Here is a 22,539-nt window from a genome sequence, read left to right as displayed (position 1 = left end):
CAGTTTGGCAGTGGAAAGAGAGGAGAGAGGAGAAGGGTTGGGGGGAAGTAGGAGGGGGAAGGGAAGGGAGAGATGGAAGGGGAGCAAGAAGAGGGACTTGAAGAGAGAAGGGAGAGGGGAGGCAGATGGGTATCTTGAAAAGGAGACAGGGTGGAATAAGATTTAAGCATTTTGAAGCTCATACAGATACAGAGAAGAGACCGGTGGTTGCCAGAGGCATGAAGTGGGAGGTAGGCAGAATGCGTGTAGTGTGTCAAAAAAACGGTGTAAACTTCCAGTTACAAAATAAATAAGTCACGGGATGTAATGTACAACATATGACTATAGTTAATAATATTGGATTGCATATTTGAAAGTTGCTAAGAGAGTAGATCTTAAAAGTCCTCATAACAAGAAAAAAAATTTTTTGTAACTATGTATGGTGAGGGATGTTAACTGGACTTATTGTGGTGATCACTTTGCAATATATACAAATATTGATATCATTATGCTGTACACCTGAAACTGATATAAAGTTATATGTAAATTATACCTCAATTAAAAAAAAAGATTTGAGCATGTTGACATGTGACAGAAATGGCCACTCAGTGACACTGTGTGGAAGTTTCAATTATTTTTATAATTTTGATATTGAATAATCAGAAAAGTTTATATAATCATATAGAAAATGTTTATCTTTTTCTAAAATAATTCAGTTGATTATTTTTCTTATTCAAATTATCCCCCATACTTAATGCTACCCACCTTCTCATTATTTTAATTCTCATTTGCACCCCCAGAATAAGTAGTGACAAGACAGTTACCAATCTTTTCACAGCATTAGTAAAAAGATTTGGTCTTGCCTTGAGTCAACTTTCACATTCACTATGCAATTCAGATATCAATTCATTATCAGACTCTCATAAGCATAGATAATTCAGAATTGACTGTATTAAGATAAACACTTTCAAAATGTTCTAAAATACACAAAACTTTAGAAGTAGGTCACAGATGACCATTATAACCTTAAAATTACCACCATTTTATAATTATCAGAACCTTGATCCTCAATTAAATGCTACCTCTCCACCTGCAAAGGATTATTAGGTAACCAATCTAATACTGACAGTGAAACTTTTCAAAAACTGGTATACTTTCTTTTCCCTTTTTTAAACTTAAATTTTTATAAGACTAGGAGCCACATTACCCAATACCTTTTCCCTGCTCTAACAAATCATGATTATTTTTTAAATAAAATATTTTCTCTATATAACATTATTTATTAGACCAAATTACTAAATATGGAATAGAAGAAAATACATTATATTCTTTGTTATATTGTTACATTAAAGATTCTTCCCCACACACAAGTAAATGTATATGATGATAGATCTATAATTGCAGCCAATATTCCAATTACATAAAATGGTGGGGAGGCAACTATAATCCATTACAGCAGTGGATGAAATTTGCAGAAAATAATACATTCTTTACACGGGGGAAAGAGAAAATTTTAAATTAAAAGTAAAAAAGAAGCATTTGGGGAAATGACAGGTAAGTGAAAATAAATTCTTTGACATTCATAAATCTTTGAAACTAAAAAATGACTCAAAGCTACCAAAAATCAACCCAAGTAAACTACTTTATATTTCATTGAAAACAATATGGAAATTTCACACAAGGCTTTATGATTTGCTATATAGATACTCTATCCCGCCAGTTGTTCAGGCCAAAAAATTCTGTCATTCTTAGTCCTCTCTTTCTTTCATACTCCAATCTTTCAGCAATTCCTCTCCACTCTACCTTCAAAATATATTCAGAATCTGATCTCTTATTTCCATTGCTACCCTGGTTCCCATCATCTCTTGACAAGATCATCACAGTTTCTCCCAACTCATCTCTCCATTTCCATTCTTGGCTCCTAGTGTCTAGTTTCAAAAGAACAGACAAGGTGAGCCTTGTGAAAGACAAGTCAGACCGTGTTTCCCCCATGCTCAAACCTCCCAGTGGTTTCTCCTCTTCAGGACCTACAGGCCTTGTACAATCTGGTCAGATTTGGTCCATCTGACCAAATCTCTGGCTACTCTCAGCATCATTCAGCCCACTCCAGACACAGCGACCTCCTGGCTGTTACTCACGTCTGGCACTCTCCTGCTCCAAGGCCTGTGCCCTTGCTCTTCCTTATGACTGAAAAGCTCCTCCTGCAGCCCTCTGCTTGGCTTTCTCTTTCATCCATCACCTCCTTTAGATCTTTGTCTAATTATAACCCTCTCAATGAGTCATTCTCTGACCACCCAAACTAAAACTGCAAACCCAACCACAAACACCTCATTACCCCTTCCCGAATTATTTTTCTACCTAGGGCTAACCATCCTGTAACGATCAGTACATTTTAATTATTTGTTTATTCTCAGTCTTCTTTCACTAGAATGTAAACTCCATGAAGGCAGGAATTTTTGTTCGTAACAAGAGCACTTGACAAACAGTTGCTTCACAATAAATATTTGTTGGATGAATCAAATCAGACAGTTCAGGGAGCAGACAGTTGGTAACAATACATAAATCTCTCTATTTCCTGTACAGTGGTTAAAAGTTTAGCCTGATTAAATTTTATGAGTGTTCTTTACAACTTACGCTTTAGGTGAAAAGTCCCATAACAAGCTACCTCTGAGGTATAGTCATGACTTTAAATGAAGACCTGGCACTAATAATCAAAACTAAGAGAGAATATCAATGGTAATGTTAATAATTTGAGTCTATCCTTAAACAACCAGAAGAAATTGATGAGATTATCCCTGATACCCACAAACACTGGCCAAATATTCAAAGCACCTTTATGTAAGGCTCCTTGATGTCAGTACAGAAAGCTTTTGAACAGGCAAGGACAGGGCAGACTTCAGTTTTTAAAGACTATATGAAGTCAGAAAACAAAATATCAAAACCAAAATAATGTATAACGTAGTCTCTGACATTCTTTGCAAACATGACTGAAATAATTCAGTTTGAGTCCCACTGGCCGCTCCAATCATGCCAATCCTAATTAGCAGCAAGCAAGAAAATACTCCAAGGTTTTGAGCTGAGCAATTAAAACAGCACTGTCTGAGAGGACCTTCAAGATGGCGAAGGAGTAAGACGTGGAGATCACCTTCCTCCCCACAAATACATCAAAAATACATCTATATGTGGAACAACGCCTACAGAACACCTACTGAATGCTGGCAGAAGACCTCAGACTTCTCAAAAGGCAAGAAACTCCCCACGTACCTGGGTAGGGCAAAAGGAAAAAAGAAAAAACAGAGACAAAAGAACAGGGATGGGACCTGCACCAGTGGGAGGGAGCTGTGAAGGAGGAAATGTTTCCACACACTAGGAAGTCCCTTCACTGCTGGAGACGGGGTGGGCGGGAGGGGGAGCTTCAGAGCCACGGAGGAGAGCACAGCGACAGGGGTGCAGAGGGCAAAGCGGAGAGATTCCCGCACAGAGGATCGGTACTGACCAGCACTCACCAGCCCAAGAGGCTTGTCTGCTCACCCGCTGGGGCGGGTGGGGCTGGGAGCTGAGGCTCGGGCTTCAGAGGACAGACCGCAGGGAGAGGACTGGGGTTGGCTGCATGAACACAGCCTGAAGGGGGGCTAGTGCACCACAGCTAGCCGGGAGGGAGTCCAGGAAAAAGTCTGGACCTGCCTAAGAGGCAAGAGACCACTGTTTCGGGGGGCACGAGGAGAGGGGATTCCTTCCCTGTCCGCCCACAGAAGGCAGAGTACCACCTAAATGGGCTCCAGAGATGGGTGCGAGCCGTGGCTATCAGCTCAGACCCCAGAGATGGGCATGAAATGCTAATGCTGCTGCTTCCACCACCAAGAACCCTGTGTGCAAGCACAGGTCACTATCCACATGCCCCCAACCTGGAAGCCTGTGCAGCCCACCACTGCAAGGGTACTGTGATCCAGGGACAACTTCCCCGGGACAACACACGGCACGGCTCAGGCTGTTGAAACGTCACGCTGACCTCTGCCACTGCAGGTTCGCCCCACATTCCAACTACAATTATCATACCCCTCCCTCCCACTGGCACGAGTGAGCAAGAGCCGCCTAATCAACCGATGCTTTAACCCACTCCTGTCTGGGTGGGGAACAGATGCCTGCGGGCAACCTGCATGCAGAGGTGGAGCCAGACCAAAGCTGAACCTCAGGAGCTGTGCGTACAAAGAAGAGAAAGGGAAATTTCTCCGTGGAGCCTCAGAAGCAGCGGATTAAATCTCCACAGTCAACTTGATGTACCCTGCATCTGTGGAATACATGAATAGACAACAAATCATCCCAAAACTGAGGCGGTGGACTTCGGGAGCAACTTTAGACTTGGGGTTTGCTTTCTGCATCTAATTTGTTTCTAGTTTTATGTTTATCTCAGTTTACTATTTAGAGTTTATTATCATTGGTAGATTCGTTTATTGCTTTGGTTGCTCTCTTCCTTTTATATATATTTTTTTTTCTCTTTTCCTTTGTCTCTTTTTGTGAGTGTTTATGCTTCTTTGTGTGATTTTGTCTGTATAGGTTTGCTTTTACCATTTGTCCTATGGTTCTGTCTGTCCGTTCTTTCTTAGTATAGTTATTATGCTTGTTATCATTGGTGGATTTGTTTACTGGTTTGGTTGTACTCTTCTTTTCTTTTTAATTACTTTTTTATTTTTTTACTTAAATAATTTTTTAAAATTTATTATTTTAATAATTTTATTCATTTACTTTCTCTTTCCTTCTTTCTTTTTTCTTTTCTCCCTTTTCTTCTGAGCCGTGTGGCTGACTGGGTCTTGGTGCTCCGGCCAGGTGTCAACCTTGAGCCTCTGTGGTGGGAGAGCCGAGTTCAGGACATTGGTAACCAGAGACCTCCCAGCCCCTCATAATATCAATTGGCGAGAGCTCTCCGAAATATCTCCGCCTCAACGTTAAGACCCAACTCCACTCAACGACCAGCAACTTCCAGTGCTAGATGCCTCCTGCCAAAAAACTAGCAAGACAGGAACACAACCGCACTCATTAAGAGAGAGGCTGCCTAAAATCATACTAAGTTCACAGACACCCAAACCACCAAATTGGATGCGGCCCTGCCCACCAGAAAGACAATATCCAACATAATCAACCAGAAAACAGGCACCAGTCCCTTCCACCAGGAAGCCTACACAACCCACTGAACCAACCTTACCCACTTGGGACAAACACCAAAAACAACGGGAAATATAAACCTGCAGCTTGTGAAAAGGAGACTGCAAACACTGCAAGTTAAGCAAAATGAGAACACAGAGAAACACAAGCAGATGAAGGAGCAAGGTAAAAACCCACCAGAACAAACAAATGAAGAGGAAATAGGCAGTCTACCTGAAAAAGAATTCAGAATAATGATAGTAAAGATGATCCAAAATCTTGCAAACAGAATGGAGAAAACACAAGAAACGTTTAACAGGACATAGAAGAACTAAAGAGAAAACAAACAATGATGAACACCACAATAAATGAAATTAAAAATTCTCTACAAGGGATCAATAGCAGCATAACTGAGGCAGAAGAATGGATAAGTGACCTGGAAGATAAAATGGTGTAAATAACTGCCACAGAGTAGAATAAAGAAAAAAGAATGAAAAGAATTGAGGACAGTCTCAGAGACCTCCGGCACAACATTAAATGCACCAACATTCAAATTATAGGTGTCCCAGAAGAAGAAGAGAAAAAGAAAGGGACTGAGAAAATATTTGAAGAGATTACAGTTGAAAACTTCCCTAATATGGAAAAGGAAATAGTTAATCAAGTCCAGAAAGCACAGAGAGTCCCATAAAGGATAAATCCAAGGAGAAACAGGCCAAGACACATATTAATCAAACTATCAAAAATTAAATACAAAGAAAAAATATTAAAAGCAGCAAGGGAAAAGAAACAAAAAACATACAAGGGAATCCCCATAAGGTTAACAGCTGATCTTTCAGGAGAAACTCTGTAGGCCAGAAGGGAGTGGCAGGACATATTTAAAGTGATGAAAGGGGAAAAACCTACAACCAAGTTTACTCTACACAGCAAGGATCTCATTCAGATTTGACGGAGAAATTAAAACCTTTACAGACAAGCAAAAGCTAAGAGAATGCAGCACCACCAAACCAGCTTTACAAGAAATGCTAAAGGAACTTCTCTAGGCAGGAAACACAAGAGAAGAAAAAGACCTACAATAATAAACCCAAAACAATTAAGAAAATGGTAATAGGAACATACATATCGATAATTACCTTAAATGTAAATGGATTAAAGGCTCCAACCAAAAGGCACAGACTGGCTGAAAGGATACAGAAACAAGACCCATATATATGCTGTCTATAAGAGACCCACTTCAGACCTAGGGACACATACAGACTGAAAGTGAAGGAATGGAAAAAGATATTCCATGCAAATGGAAATCAAAAGAAAGCTGGAGTACCAATTCTCATATCAGACAAAATAGACTTTAAAAGAAAGACTATTACAATGGACAAAGAAGGACACTACATAATGATCAATCCAAGAAGAAGATATAACAATTCTAAATATTTATGCACCCAACATAGGAGCACCTCAATACATAAAGCAAATGCTAACAACCATAAAAGGGAAATGGACAGTAACACAGAATAGTAGGGGGCTTTAACACCCCACTTTCACCAATGAACAGATCATCCAAAATGAAAATAGGAGGATGCGACTGGCGTCGGCCTTCCAGAGCGAAACGCCGCACTTCCCTCCAGGATGACAGTGATGGGATCCCATGGTCAGAAGAAAGGGTGGTTTGTACTACAAGGTTTAATAAAAAAACAAAGTTTTTTGGAAAAAAAATGAAAATAAATAAGGAAACACAAGCTTTAAATGACACATTAAAAAGATGGACTTAATTGATATTTATAGGACATTCTATCCAAAAACAACAGAATACACTCTCTTCTCAAGTGCTCAATGAACATTCTCCAGGATAGATCATATCTAGGGTCACAAATCAAGCCTCGGTAAATTTAAGAAAATTGCAATGGTATCAAGTAACTTTTCTGACCACAATGCTATAAGACTAGATATCAATTATGGGAAAAAAACTGTAAAAAATACAGACACAAGGAGGCTAAACAATGCACTACTAAATAACCAAGAGATCACTGAAGAAATCAAAGAGGAAATCAAAAAACTACCTAGACACAAATGACAATGAAAACACGATGACACAAAACCTATGGGATGCAACAAAAGCAGTTCTAAGAGGGAAGTTTATAGCAGTACAATCCTACCTCAAGAAACCAGAAAAATCTCAAATAAACAACCTAAACTTACACCTAAAACATTTAGAGAAAGAAGAATAAAAAACCCCCAAAGTTAGCAAAAGGAAAGAAGTCATAAAGATAATATCAGAAGTACTTGAAAAAGAAATGAAGGAAACAATAGCAAAGATCAATAAAACTACAAGCTGGTTCTGTGAGAAGATAAAATTGATAAACCATTAGCCAGACTCATCAAGAAAAAACGGGAAAGACTCAAATCAACAGAATTAGAAATGAAAAAGGAGAAATAACAACTGATCAAAATACAAAGGATCATGAGAGATTACTACAAGCAACTGTATTCCAATAAAATGGAAAACCTGGAAGAAATAGACAAATTCTTACAAAAGCAAAACTTTCTGAGACTGAACCACGAAGAAATAAAAAATATAAACAGACCAATCACAAGCACTGAAATTGAGACTGCGATTAAAAATCTTCCAACAAAGGCCCAGAACCAGATGGCTTCACAGACAAATTCTTTCAAACATTTAGAGAAGAGCTGACACCTATCCTTCTCAAACTCTTCCAGAATATAGCAGAGAGAGGAACACTCCCTAACTCATTCTACGAGGCCACCATCACCATGATACCAAAACCAGACAAAGATGTCACAAAAAAAGAAAACTACAGGCCAATATCACTGATGAACATAGATTCAAAAATCCTCAACAAAATACTAGCAAACAGAATCAAACAGCTCATTAAATGGATCATACACTATAATGAAGTGGGGTTTATCCCAGCAATGCAAGGATTCTTCAATATACACATATCAATCAACGTGATACACCATATTAACAAACTGAAGAACGAAAACCATATGATCGTCTCAATAGATGCAGAAAAAGCTTTCAACAAAATTCAACACCCGTTTATGATAAAAACCCTCTAGAAAGTAGGCATAGAGGGAACTTTCCTCAACATAATAAGGGCCATATTATGACAAACCCACAGCCAACATTATTCTCAATGGTGAAAAACTGAAACCATTTCCACTAAGATCAGGAATAAGACAAGGTTGCCCACTCTCACCACTATTATTCAACACAGTTTTGGAAGTTTTAGTCACAGCAATAAGAGAAGAAAGAGAAATAAAAGGAATCCAAATCAGAAAAGAAGAAGTAAAACTGTCACTGTTTGCAGATGACATGATACATACAGAATCCTAAAGATGCCACCAGGAAACTACTAGAGCTAATCAATGAATTTGGTAAAGTAGCAGGATACAAAATTAATGCACAGAAACCTCTTGCATTCCTACACACTAATGATGAAAACTCTGAAAGAGAAATTAAGGAAACACTCTCATTTACCACTGTAACAAAAAGAATAAAATACCTAGGAATAAACCTACCTAAGGAGACAAAAGACCTGTATGCAGAAAACTATAAGACACTGATGAAAGAAATTAAAGATGATACAAACAGATGGAGAGTGATACCATAATCTTGCATTGGAAGAATCCCCATTGTGAAAATGACTATACTACCCAAAGCAATCTACAGGTTCAATGCAGTCCCTATCAAACTACCAATGGCATTTTTCACAGAACTAGAACAAAAAATTTCACAATTTGTTTGGAAACACAAGACCCCGAATAGCCAAAGCAATCTTGAGAAAGAAAAACGGAGCTGGAAGAATCAGGCTCCCTGACTTCAGACTATACTACAAAGCTACAGTAATCAAGACAGTATGGTAGTGGCACTAAAACAGAAATATAGATCAATGGAACAGGATAGAAAGCCCAGAGATAAACGCACACACATATGGCTAACTTGTCTTTGATAAAGGGGGCAAGCACATACAATGGAGAAAAGACAGCCTCTTCAATAAGTGGTGCTGGGAAAGTTGGACAGCTACATATAAAAGACTGAAATTAGAACACTTCCTAACACCATACACAGAAATACACTCTAAATGGATTAAAGACCTAAATGTAAAGCCAGACACTATCAAACTCTTAGAGGAAAACATAGGCAGAACACTCTATGACATAAATCACAGCAAGATCCTTTTTGATCCACCTCCTAGAGAATGGGAAATAAAAATAAACAAATGGGACCTAATGAAACTTCAAAGCTTTTGCACAGCAAAGGAAACCATAAACAAGACAAAAAGACAACCCTCAGAATGGGAGAAAATATTTGCAAATAAAGCAACTGACAAAGAAGTAATCTCCAAAATATACAAGCAGCTCATGCAGCTCAATATCAAAAAAACAAACAACCCAATCCAAAAATGGGCAGAAGGCCTAAATAGACATTTCTCCAAAGAATATATACAGATTGCCAACAAACACATGAAAGGATGCTCAACATCACTATCATTAGAGAAATGCAAAGCAAAACCACAATGAGGTATCACCTCATACCGGTCCAAATGCCCATCATCAAAAAAATCTACAAACAATAAGTGCTGGAGAGGGCGTGGAGAAAACGGAACCTCTTGCACTGCTGGTGGGAATGTAAATTGATATAGCCACTATGGAGAATAGTATGGAGGTTCCTTATAAAACTAAAAATAGAACTACCACATGACCCAGCAATCCCACTACTGGGCATATACCCTGAGAAAACCGTAATTCAAAGAGTCACGTACCACAATGTTCATTGCAGCACTCTTTACAATAGCCAGGACATGGAAGCAACCTAAGTGTCCATCAACAGATGAATGGATAAAGAAGATGTAGCACATATATACAATGGAATTATTACTCAGCCAAAAAAGAAACGAAATGGAGTTATTTGTAGTGAGGTGGATGGACCTAGAGTCTGTCATACAGAGTGAAGTAAGTCAGAAAGAGAAAACAAATACTGTATGCTAACACATATATATGGAATCAAAAAAAAAAAAAAGTGGTTCTGAAGAACCTAGGGGCAGGACAGGAATAAAGATACAGGCGTAGACAATGGACTTGAGGACATGGGGAGAGGGAAGGGTAAGCTGGGACAAAGTGAGAGATTGGCATGAACATATATACATCTACCAAATGTAAAATAGATAGCTAGTGGAGAGCAACCTCACAGCACAGGGAAATCAGCTTCATGCTTTGTGACCATCTAGAGGGGTGGGATAGAGAGGGTGGGAGGGAGACACAAGGGGGAGGGGATATGGGGATATATATATATATACGTATAGCTGACTCAGTTTGTTATACAGCAGAAACTAACGCACCATTGTAAAGCAGTTATAGTCCAATAAAGAAGTTAAAAAAAAAGCATCATCCTATAGAAATATGTGAGCCACACATATAATTTTTAAGTTGCTGATAGTCACATTTAAAAAAGTAAAAAGACAAAGATGAAGTCAATTGTTTAAATATATCTTATTTAGTCCAATAAAAGAAAGTATTTCAACAACTAATCAATACAAAAAATTATTAATAAGATTTTTTTTCAAACTAAGTCTTTGAAATCTGTATTTTACTTTTTATGGCCCATCTTAGTTTGGACTGGCCACGTTTAAGTGCTCAACAGCTACTTGTGGTTTGTAAGTACCATGTTGGAATAGTGCAGAACTAGAATCATGAAGTGATTTTTTCTTTCTTTTTTGTAACAAGGATACGAAATGAAATGGGGATACTAGTCATAGTTTACACTTTAATAGTAAGTCATGGAAGGCAATGCAATGTTCACAAAAAAGGTCAGTTAGTAAATGATGGTACAACCAAGTAGCTACTAAAAGCTCAGTTTCCAAAGAATATACAAGGGTGTATAAAACATGTTCATAGTAAAGGGGGTGAGGTAGATTTAGAGAAAGAAAACAGAGCACACAATATTATCTCATGAGTGGCAGTTAGAAATAAATATACATACCCACATGAGTCTGGAAAGGCATATCCCAAAATGTTAACATTGATTATCTGTGGGATAACTGATATAGGAAAGACTAGATTTGACACAAGGGAATCATCAGGAGTTTGGGACACATTATATTTAAGATACCTATTAGATATCCCAAGGGAAAATATGTTGTCTAGAGTCCAAGAGAGAGGTTCAGATGAGAAATGTAAATTTGGAAACTGTCAGTGTATTATAGAACTTAAAACCAAGAAAGAAACTGCATGAGTTGCAAACTCTCACAAAGAGAGTGAGTTTCAGCAGAGAAGAAAACAGGACCAGGGACTTCATCTTAGAATATGCCAACTTTTGGAGTCAGGAAGATGATGGAGAACCGGCAGACTGGGAAGAATAGCAAACTAAGTTGAAGCAAAACCAGAAGATGCAGTGCTTGAAGGAGTAGAGAAAGACCACCTGCTTCAAATAATAACTACAAGCCCAGTCAGGGAGGACTGAGAACTGACCCTGGTTTTGACCTGAAAGCCACTCGTGATCCTGACTGAAGCCGTTTCGGTGGAGAGTTGGGTTCTAAAAGGAGTGGATTCAGAGAGATTAAGAGGAAATGAACTGCAGAGAACATGCATGCACTTCACACGAGCAGTTTTGCTGTAAGGGGGACAAAAGATAGGGGTATTTGTATCAGTCTGCCATCATATTCCTTGTGTTCTCTTCCCTCCGACTGTAATGTAAGTTCCTGGAGGCAGAGAGTGCTTTAATTCTCTGAGCCCAATATTACTTTGGGGGCAAAAAAATTCTGTGTCCAGCAGTAACACAGCAAGTTTACACAGGTGAACTACTGGATCACCATGAGAGTTAATTCCTGATTCAGATCATCAATAGGAGGAACCTTCAACTCAGGGTAAACACCTCTGAAAAGTAACTGCAATCTGATCATTACTGGCTGCCAGGGAGGCAAAGCATAAATTTCTTTGTAACTCAGTGAAAGCTTTCATCAAGAATGATCTTTTTCTTTTTGGCAAATCCCAAGTTTAAAAACCACTAAACCCTACATTTCTTTGTCATTACTGTAAAGATGAAAAAAACCCCAAAAAACCCCAAATATTGAAACTTCAGGCAGATAACTAACTAGTGAAATATCTATATAACACAAAAGACCATAGACTGAAAACCAAATCAATACAGGGGTTGTTACAATGAAAAATACACTGACTAGAAAAATCAGTTATTCTTCAAATTTTCAACATTTTACTAAGTCTGGACAAACTTCAAACTATTGTTTCTGCACAATCAGTCTTTCAACAACAGTTCAACCTAACTGGAAAAATCATCACAGAGCTAACATGCTAGAAGGTAATTCTAGATAATTATCAAGTTCAATATATTTGATTCTTGGCATAAGAACATCTTCCTCTTTAAGATTTATTTAGAAAGCACAGGTTGTTTCTAAATAGAATGTAGGGACTTATTTCAAAAACTTGGTCCCCTAGGTTGAGAAATGATGACCAGAGAATTGGCAGGATAGTGAAATAATTGCAGTGATGTCAAAGAAATGTAAAGTTCTGAGGTTTATAAACTTAGATTTTAAGTAGTTGAAAAGGTTAGACTGGTAACTCAGTGCAGAAGTTTCTATGTGTATATATGGCAATCTATTTTGCTCACCATAAAACGTCTGATAAAACACAAAATAATTCTATTGATGCTGCTTCTTTACTTGGTCCTGTTAACCTAACAAGACTCCACGTTCCCAACATAATCTCAGTGCTCTGTTTCAGTTCTCCTTTTCCTGGCTTACAGATTCTAACTTCAGTGTCTTCTCTCCATAACCAACCATGTCCCTTCCCTCTGCCCACTCTATCCTTTAATTTTACCAACCTCCTACCCGTCAGAAGGAAATACTGGTAACTGTACAAACAAAGGACTGCAGTGGAAGAAAATGAGGGGCAGAGCCCTCACTGTGTAGCACAATCCTTCATACTCAGTAGGGGCTCAAGAATCAAGATTTGGGTTGCTTAAAATAAATTTTATAGACAGGCTAAAGGAATATGGAAACAAGAGTAAAGAGAAGGACTAGGACATGACTCGTTCACTGTAAAGTAATTCTGTGTGTGTGAGTGTGTGTGAGCTGCATGTGTGGGTGTATATGAAAAAGAGAAAAAGACATTCTATGATATAACACAAGAAAAAGATATGTGTTTTAAAGTCAGGCAAATGGGACTAAGAGAGGTGGGGGGATAAAAAGCTTAGCAAGATAACAATAGGACCGCCATCAAGTAAAGATATCAGTTCATATACAATTTTAGAAAAAAATTACTTTTTAGTAAAATGCAAATAAAATGAATTTATCAAATCCCAACTAGGCAAACTGGAATTTGCCACTTGGCAAAAATTACCATGAAAATAAAACAATAATAATTATTAAGTAATAAGGAAGTCATTCTTAATATATGTTATTCTGTTTTAGCTGAAACTCCTTGAAATTTGAGGTCACGTTGTCCTTTGATTAATTCTGCATTGTGCTTAGTGCACCATCATGCACGTGAGGGCATTCAATAGTAATTACTGAGATTGCATTTTGATCAAAGAGGACAAGACTGACCTTTGCCTATAAGGAAAACAATGCCACCTGCCTCCTGTCATACTCTAATATTCCAAATGGTAACTCATATTCCTCTAAATTAGTGATATGTATTTGTGATTGGAAGGTTTGAATTTATAAAATTCTTTGGGCTGGTGAGCTCATTCTCATACTTATGAATCCTGAAGGCTGCCTGACGGTCTCCCATTGCCTCCCCTCTTTTGCACCCTTCATGGAGAAAAGGCATCTATCTCTCAGCATGGCTGTGGCTAAAACCCAGGAACCAACCCCCTGCCCCCAACACAGGCTTACCTTTTGCAAAGTCCTCTAGGACAGACAGTAAGCACCAGGCATGGGGCACAGTTCTTACTAAACCTCCCCACCTCCTGATTAGTCCTACGCTGCAGTGGCCACAGCAACATATCCCACCCCCACGCTCCACCACCACGAAGAAGACGGCAAGCATCAGTCCCCTTGTCTTTGTGCCCTTTCAGGTACTGCTGCTCAAACTTTCTTCTTTCTACTTGCCCCAGCCCACAGATTTTATGTGCAAAACCGATACCCTTTATTTCCATTAATCCTCACTCCAAAGCTGACTATCCTAGAGGAGTTAATGAAAACATTGGTCCGGTTATAGAACCTCATGTCCATAGCAGAAATTGGCAGAAATAGGGGCATTCCATAAATTAAAATAACAGAATTTTCTTTGTAAATAATTCCAACAATTGCTTTCCTTTTTGCAAGTATGACCCAAAGATGGAAGTCAAGCTAAAGCAATAAAAAAAGTAAAGAAAAGCAAGTGAACGCAACGTCAGTGAGAAAAATGAGTAGAGTTTATGCTACTGTGATCTGCAAAGCCTTTGGAGCAGGAAAGACTTAGGATAACTTCCTAGATCCATCACTGGATCTAGTAAAGCCTGATTGCCTTTACTCCTGTTACTGGGAAAATCCCCCTAGACATAAAACCCTGAGCTAGTTTTCAAAACAGGCAATGAGAAATCATGACAATCTTTCAAGTTTCTGATTCTGAAGTCTCCTTCCATCTTATCCACCACCCACTGACCAAATACAATTCAGAACCTCAAAACTCTCATCTCCATTAGTTCCTTTATCTCTGATTTGTTTCAAAGATAAACTTTAAAGATAATTTTAACAAAGTTAAAGGATCAGTAAAGCAACTGAGCCAGTTCAAAATGATTTAAAGATTAAACAGTCTATTTTATCACAGAGAAGGCAGCTGCTCTGTGGTTTTTTTTTTTTTCTTTAACAAAACAGAGAGATTTCATCTCTATTCTCTCTAATTTACCATAGCTGGGAAAATTCAGTATTAAACTGAATATTCCGTATACATTTAAAAAAATGTTTAAAGGTGTTTGCGTTTTATTTATTTATATTTTGCCTTTTATTTATTTATATCATTTATCAAATTGTATAACTCACTGATTTTAATTTTTAAGTTCATTGTCAAATAAGTTTTCCTTTAATGATATTTTAATTGACAAATAAGTCCCATGACAGCATAAATTCAGATTTCACTTTTTTTTTTTTTTTTTTTTTTTTTGCGGTACACGGGCCTCTCACTGTTGCGGCCTCTCCCATTACGGAGCACAGGCTCCGGACGCGCAGGCTCAGTGGCCATGGCTCACGGGCCCAGCCGCTCCGTGGCACGTGGGATCTTCCCAGACGGGACACGAACCCGTGTCCCCTGCATCGGCAGGTGGACTCTCAACCACTGCACCACCAGGGAAGCCCAGATTTCACTTTTATATAGAATCCTAAGGTTGTTTTACTCTCTACGACCAAAGAGAATCAATGTCAAAATAATTACCTCTTGCAAAGAAATGTATGGTGTTCCACAAGCCCTTTTCTTCCAAATAAGGGTCTTAAGGTACTGTTTAGTCTTCCTCCAGAAAATTATTCCAAAACTAAAAAGGAATACTTGCAGGAAAACAGTCGGTTTTCTTTCCATCTCCTTTCCTTGAGAGAACCACAGCAAAATGTAATTTTAGGCTTCCTGTCCCAAAGTAATATGCCTGAGCACTTTCTCCTCTGCATCTTTTACCACTAGTGTTTAGCAAACAAGATTTAAAAACTACTACTAGATATAAATTACCTTATGCTTAGTACAGATGGATACATGTGCTATGAACTGGCTTAAACTGAAGATAAATACAGGATGTAAACAATAAGAGAAACTATTTTTGCAGCTGTTGGTCTCAAGTCTAGCATTATTGATTGTGGTAATAGATTGTGCCTTTCCTAGGAAACCCTGCAAGGCATACCTGCCAGGCTCATTTGCTGAGTCCTGTGACTCATATGGCTTAATGCCAGATCAATGAACGACAGTGTTATTCAAAACTCAGGGTTACCAGATCTCACATTTTGGTCTCTAGTGGCCTTGCTATTACCCTTCGGCTTCTAAAGAAACGCAGGCTCATCCACATAGGAGTTAGCTAATGGAATTTTCACAATCCCAAATCAGTTTTGTTTAATTAACTTCATCTGATGTGAGCCTTTCACTAAAACTATTAAGCTGAGAATAGTGTCACTTTCTAAGACTCACATCTTTACCTCAGAGTTCTGAACATTTGAGTTGGTGAAACATTTCTTTCTAATATGATTTTCCCTCATTAATTATCTTGAGGCATTTTAATATCCTTAGGGATGACTGCATCCACTGAATTAGGTCAAGATTTCGTGGTCTCTGTTGGCAATCACAAGTTTAAGTTATAGTTATCAGTAAAAATATCTGACTTGTGAATTTAATATTGATAGAATCAGCCATATATTTTGAAGTCTCTGAGGGGGGCAGAATTATGGTCCCCAAAGATGTCCACATCCTAACCCCCCACCCTGTGAATATGTTACCCTACATGACAGAGAGGATTTTGCAGATGTGATTAAGGATAAGGATCTTGTCCTAAAATGGGCTGATTATCCTAGGTTATCCAGTGGGCCACATCTAATCACATGAGCCCCTTAAAACAGGGGTCTCCAAATCCCCCTGCTCCCTGTACCGGTAACAGTACCAGTCCATGGCCTGTTAGGACCCAGGCCGCAGAGCAGGAGGTGAGCAGCAGGTGAGCGAGCAAAGCTTCATCTGTATTTACAGCCGCTCCCCATCGCTCGCATTACCACCTGAGTTCCGCCTCCTGTCAGATCAGCGGTGGCATTAGATTCTCATAGGAGCGCGAACCCTACTGTGAACTGCGCATGTGAGGGATCTAGGTTGCGCGCTCCTTATGAGAATCTAATGCCTGATGATCTGAGGTGGAGCTGAGGAGGTGATGCTAGCGCTGGGGAGCAGCTGCAAATACAGATTATCATTAGCAGAAAGGTTTGACTACACAGAGGGCATAACAAATCAATTGCTTGCAGACTCATATCAAAACCCTATCAGTGAGTGGCAGGTGAAAACAAGCTCAGGGCTCCCACCGATTCTGCATTATGGTGAATTGTATAATTATTTCATTATATATTACAATGTAATAATGATAGAAATAAAGTTCACAATAAATGTAATGAGCTTGAATCATCCTGAAACCATCCCCCGCCCCCCGGTCATGGAAAAATCGTCTTCCACGAAACCAGTCCCTGGTACCAAAAACGTTGGGGACCACTGCCTTAAAATGAAGGTTGCTTCCCAGCCTTGAAGAACCAGAGAGATGGCCTCATAAGGATTCGGTCTGTACTTGCTAGCTGTTAAGGTAAAGGAGGGTGGCCATGAGCCAAGGAATGCAGGTGACCCCTAGAAGCTGGAAAAGACAAACAAATGGATTCTCCCCTAGAGCCTCCAGAAGTGGATACAGCCCTGACACCTTGATTTTCTAGTCCATTGAGACCTGTGTCAGCCTTCTAACCAATAGAGCTCTAAGATAACAAATTTTATTCACCAAGTTTGCAATAATTTGTTACTGCAACAAAAGAAAAATAATACCTTCCTAGTTTTTATACTGTTTCATCACTCCTTTTTTGGGAGAAAGTAAAAGCTGACTAGGAAAAAGTGCTCTACTCTAACTGGGGCATGTGGGGTCACATAAATGAAAACCGGCCTGTTCGACTGTAGGCATCTAGGTCCCAGCCCTGGCTCTGCCATTAAACGAACACAGACAAGTGGGCTAAGCATTTAACCAAGCCCTCACAGCTTGAGCTTCTTTCCTCTCACTGGACAAAATGTTCATTTCCAGGTCCATGTTCTCTATTACAGCTTCCTCTCATTCTTCTGGATACTGGTTTTATTTGTCTTTCTAGTAAAAGCCAAAATGATCCTTTTTCTGCCATGTTTCATTGTCTCACACTGGCAAAGTCTACAGACCTGGCATTTCCATATTTCAGCAGGAGCAAGTTTAAGTATGCATAAAACTTAAAACATTCTTATTAGGACATAAAAATAGAATGAAAACTCTCCTAAAGCAATTTTTAAAATCACCCTGCCTAAAACTGCTTGGAACCACTTCCTGCCTGAAGCATGAAGGAAACTGTAATCTTTACAGTACACTCTGTATAAACTGCTACTTGTATTGGTTAAGTCAGCAGGAGGAGATATACATGGATATCTTAAGGATTCAAAACTGCAGAAGTATTTTTCTTACTACAAAGAGTTAGCTACTCAATAGAGTACATTATATTACCCAAAACATTAATACAACAAAGAGCAAAAACCTGATGTAACATAGCCTAGAATACAATATACTCTTCTTTCCAATACAAACGTATGAAAAGTGTTCCAATAAAAAGGTTTTAAAAAGTATGGAAACAGTTTATATTGACTTAATTTCTTTAACATTTAACCTACGGTAATCTAAACTAGGTGGTATCATAATTTCTCTCTATTTTTCAGGAACTTTTTTGAATTAACTAGCAAATTTTCAAACACATAAGCAGGATTAAGTATTCAAAACAGTAAAGAAATTAAAAGTCAAAGCATTTTAGCATATTTTAGGGTAGAAAGGAATTCATTCATAAATAAGCATTTATGATATTCAAGATAAGACAGATATCTTTTATGTGAAACTAAATTTTTAACCTTTTTTTACACTCTCTCACAACTATGTTTTTCACTGATTCTTTAAAGAAAGGTGAATGAAGAACATTATCAGTCCACTAACATAATATTGCACAAAAACAAAGCAAAGGTAGAGAGCAGGGTATATTCCAGAAGACTCCAAAAATACAAGAAAGAAAACGCCAGTTTTAATCAGTCTCTCTAGAAATAGACAGTCTAGACCATTTACTGACCTCTCAAAAGAGCCATCTGTCTACCTCCTACATATAATAAAGGTTCAGGTACATAAAGAAATGGGAGAGTCCCCATCCTACCTACTCCCCTCTTCTTCATTCTCCTGCAAAGCTATCCATTAATTATTTAGAAACTGCCTTTACCTACCACATCCATTTAAACACAGTATTACATTCTTCATAGAGTATACTGAAATAGTCCCTTGGGAATAAGGAAGAGGAAATAAATGCACAACTAACATTGTCATATGGACAGAACTCTCGGAACGGAGAGAGTCAGACATAGGCAGTAGAGAGAAACCTGTGTGTCTCATCACTTAGTGTTTATTGATAGGACACATTGTGGTAGAAAACTTGAAACAGAAAACTAACTTTTCAAGGGAAATATTCATTCATGGCTCTTCTATTTGAATGTTGTAAATGTCTACAATATTCTTTTCATAAAGCTGAACACAGCTGGCTTATCCTTAAGGAGCATGAGTATGTGTTAAAGGAGAACTTTTATGAAGCGCTGATTTCATTTGTCACAATAATAGAAGCACTATTTTTATTATCAAATTGGGAGATCTGTGAAAAGCATTAAAAGTATGAAATTAGTATGAAATGATGGTTATCAATATACTTTAAACTTCATATATCCCCCTGTAACTAAATCTTTGTTTTAACAATTTAAGTTTTAATTTCCCTAACATGCAAATTCTCAATGTAACTTGGCCCTTCTTTCTAAAAATATCTTCCCATAGCCTCTTAGACCTTTCAAATGTTAATACTGTTTAAAACTGGATAAAATATACAAAGTATCAATAAAAAATACATAATTCACACTCAGAAAACTGCATTTGTGCTGTGACACCTGTCAAAATATTTTAAGGAATTTGTATATTTCAAATCATTTGAAATAAAAAGCTCTACTGTGTTTGCTATTGCTGCTTACCAGGGACAGTAGCCAGCATTACATTGTACACCCACAGTTATTTATATAAGCCCACGCCATGTATGTGCGCATACAGACGCACACAAACACATACACGCACTTTAAGTACAAACTAAAAGTCTGTTCTAGGTAATTGGCTGAAACATATACTATGTTTTCAGTCAGTAGTATATCGTAGAAAGCAAGAAACCATTCATTCACCTGAAAGAGAAAAATAGAGGCATTTGGTAATTCTCCGATATGCAAAACAAGGCACTTACCTTCCATTTCTAGGGATGTCTGAAATAGAACTGGAAACCGAGCAACGGGTGAGGGGCTTTATTGCGGGGTGAATCATCCCCACGTAGAGGCTCTGAACAACCCCTGTATGCATACTGACATCATCAGGAGAGACTTGGAGGCAGAGGATACTATGGTAACCAAGCAATGTGCTGGGAGACAGAAGCCTTTAATTGCTTTAACAACTTCCTGGGGCTCCAGCGACCAGGCTTGGATTTACTAAGTAGGAAATGAAGGTTGTCACAGAAGCAGCGAGTGTGACACAGAGCAAGGGGACTCAATGAATTCTGAATCTATTCACCGCAATGTGACTTTTAATGACAACTGTCATTACATGATTCCATTGGCAATATTCTTCTCACAGCTAAAGCTCTGATGAAGTCACAGGTCAATAAATAATGCACCCAGGTTGCAACAGTATAAGTATTCATAGATGGTTTTCTCACTTAACAAGCATTAATATTATTACATTACAAACATCCTTTTCCTTGAGGGTGAATACTTGATTCCCTTTGAAAAGAAAGCTCACATCTGTGCCTTCGGAGGTCAGAGTACCGATAACAATGAAAACTGATGCTCTGCGTTTACTTCTCCAGGAGACGGCATCTGCCCGTTCCATTTATCTCCGGGCTCCAATAAATCCCCGCCAATACATCACTTATCCAGAAAACACCCCCAAGCCAAATGCCCAATTATGACACCCAGATAAAATAAGAAGAAATCTACCATCTTACTGCTCCACAGTCTTCCTGGTTAAGTCTTCTATCACAGGCAAAATTACTTCTACTTCTAACAACTCCCAAAACTATACATAATTTAAACCTTCCCTTTGAACTATTTGTTCTCCCGTGTATCTGGCACCCCATTCACAAGAACACAACCCCTCTTAATAATACCAGGTTTAAAGTAATTGCTTAAAATAACAACGTTTCAACATCAAACTGAGTCTATAATGACATATCATGCTTATTTGATCAGATGCGATGTTTTAATAAGTATGTAATTTATCATCTGTACTATAAAAACTATTGTTTTCTTCTCTATATTGGATTGACTTTTTTTAAACAATACCATGGTCTAATTTTTTCTACTGTAGAATACTGTAATTGCAAGAATAATCAAGTAACTTGGCAGATCCTCTTTAAGATACTCATAACACAATAAAAAATGAAGGTTGTCATTCTGTACTGTATACTGCAAGCTACTACAAAGAAATTATTATTATCTCTATTTCAATTCAGATGAAGCTAAGCCTGCCTTTTAATGTTTCCCTTATGAGTAAATACCATACAAATGTATGGCAATAATACTGCTTACAAAAATAGTAAAATGGAATACCACAGCACCGATTTACAGTCTGGAAAAACATAGAGAATTTTAACCTAATTGACAAGTTGGACTTTTTGCTACCATAGAGGTTGGGGAGAATTCTGAAAATAGTATAGTAAGGTCAGCGCTCATGAAAAACATAATATTTCAGTTTTCCTTAATTTAGGTAAAGTGAAAAGGCTTTCCAACAAAATGGAATTACTCCTAACCTCTCACTTGTTTTTCCTGAGATACCGAGTCTGAGGAGCAAAACATGCAAAGTTTACCATGAATTTCATGAAAGTAGTGTGTATATACATATATATGTGCATATATAGATGTATGTGTGTATATTTGTGTGTATATATATATGTATGTGTATATATATGTGTGTGTGTGTATATATATATATATATATATACACACACACACACACGCACGCACGCACGCATGCACATATTAGGTTGGCCAAAAAGTTTGTTCACATTTTTCTGTAAGATCACATGGAAAAACCTGAGCAAAATTTTTGGCCAACCCTCCTATATATATGATTCACACACACCTCTATATATATATATATATATATATATATATACACATTATATATATGATTCAAATTTTAAAACAAATGCATTTGTTTATTTGAAAATGCCCAAAAGATATACACCTAATTTCTGAGAGTGGTTACTTCTGGCAGTTTCAATTATAGACTGAGAGAGTCCTCCAATTTTTATATTACATAATTTTAAACTTTTAAAAGTTTTTCTAAACACCATGGATATGAATTACTACTGTAATTCAAAATATGAAAATTCATCTAAATGTGTTCTGAACTTGCAATCCTGATTTACTTGCTCTCAGAGAAGACCAATGACAGCTTCAGTGGACTAGATCCTAACATACTAGCCAGACTATTTCAAGGTTGTTTCAAACAACTCTTTCTGGGAGATGATCCACCTGTCTAAACAAAACTAGGTTGGGAAAGGTAAATAAAGGTTATCTGGACAGCATGCACACAAAAGGGAACAGGTGTATTGACTACTCCAGAGATGGGATGGTCATAAAGTAAGAGTACAACAGTAAAGCTAGTTTGCTAGGGTTTTT

At 38.0% G+C, this 22,539-nt stretch overlaps 1 protein-coding gene across 19 annotated transcripts in view; it reads right to left on the bottom strand.

Moving 5' to 3' along the window:
- PAM (peptidylglycine alpha-amidating monooxygenase) overlaps positions 1-22,539 on the bottom strand; it is a 280,433-nt gene that overhangs the window by 211,391 nt on the left and 46,503 nt on the right. The window contains exon 1 of one of the 19 annotated variants that reach the window (XM_060296054.2): positions 20,109-20,270. The exons of 17 other annotated variants lie outside the window; for them this stretch is intronic. The gene's annotated coding sequence lies outside the window, so the exon portion shown is untranslated. Of the gene's footprint in view, positions 1-20,108; positions 20,271-22,539 lie in introns of those variants that run through there. One more of the 19 variants, XM_060296055.2, reaches the window with a different exon arrangement.

This window comes from Globicephala melas, chromosome 3 (assembly GCF_963455315.2).
Source record: "Globicephala melas chromosome 3, mGloMel1.2, whole genome shotgun sequence".
Classification (NCBI taxonomy): domain Eukaryota; kingdom Metazoa; phylum Chordata; class Mammalia; order Artiodactyla; family Delphinidae; genus Globicephala; species Globicephala melas.
This window is presented reverse-complemented; position numbering and strand designations above follow the sequence as displayed.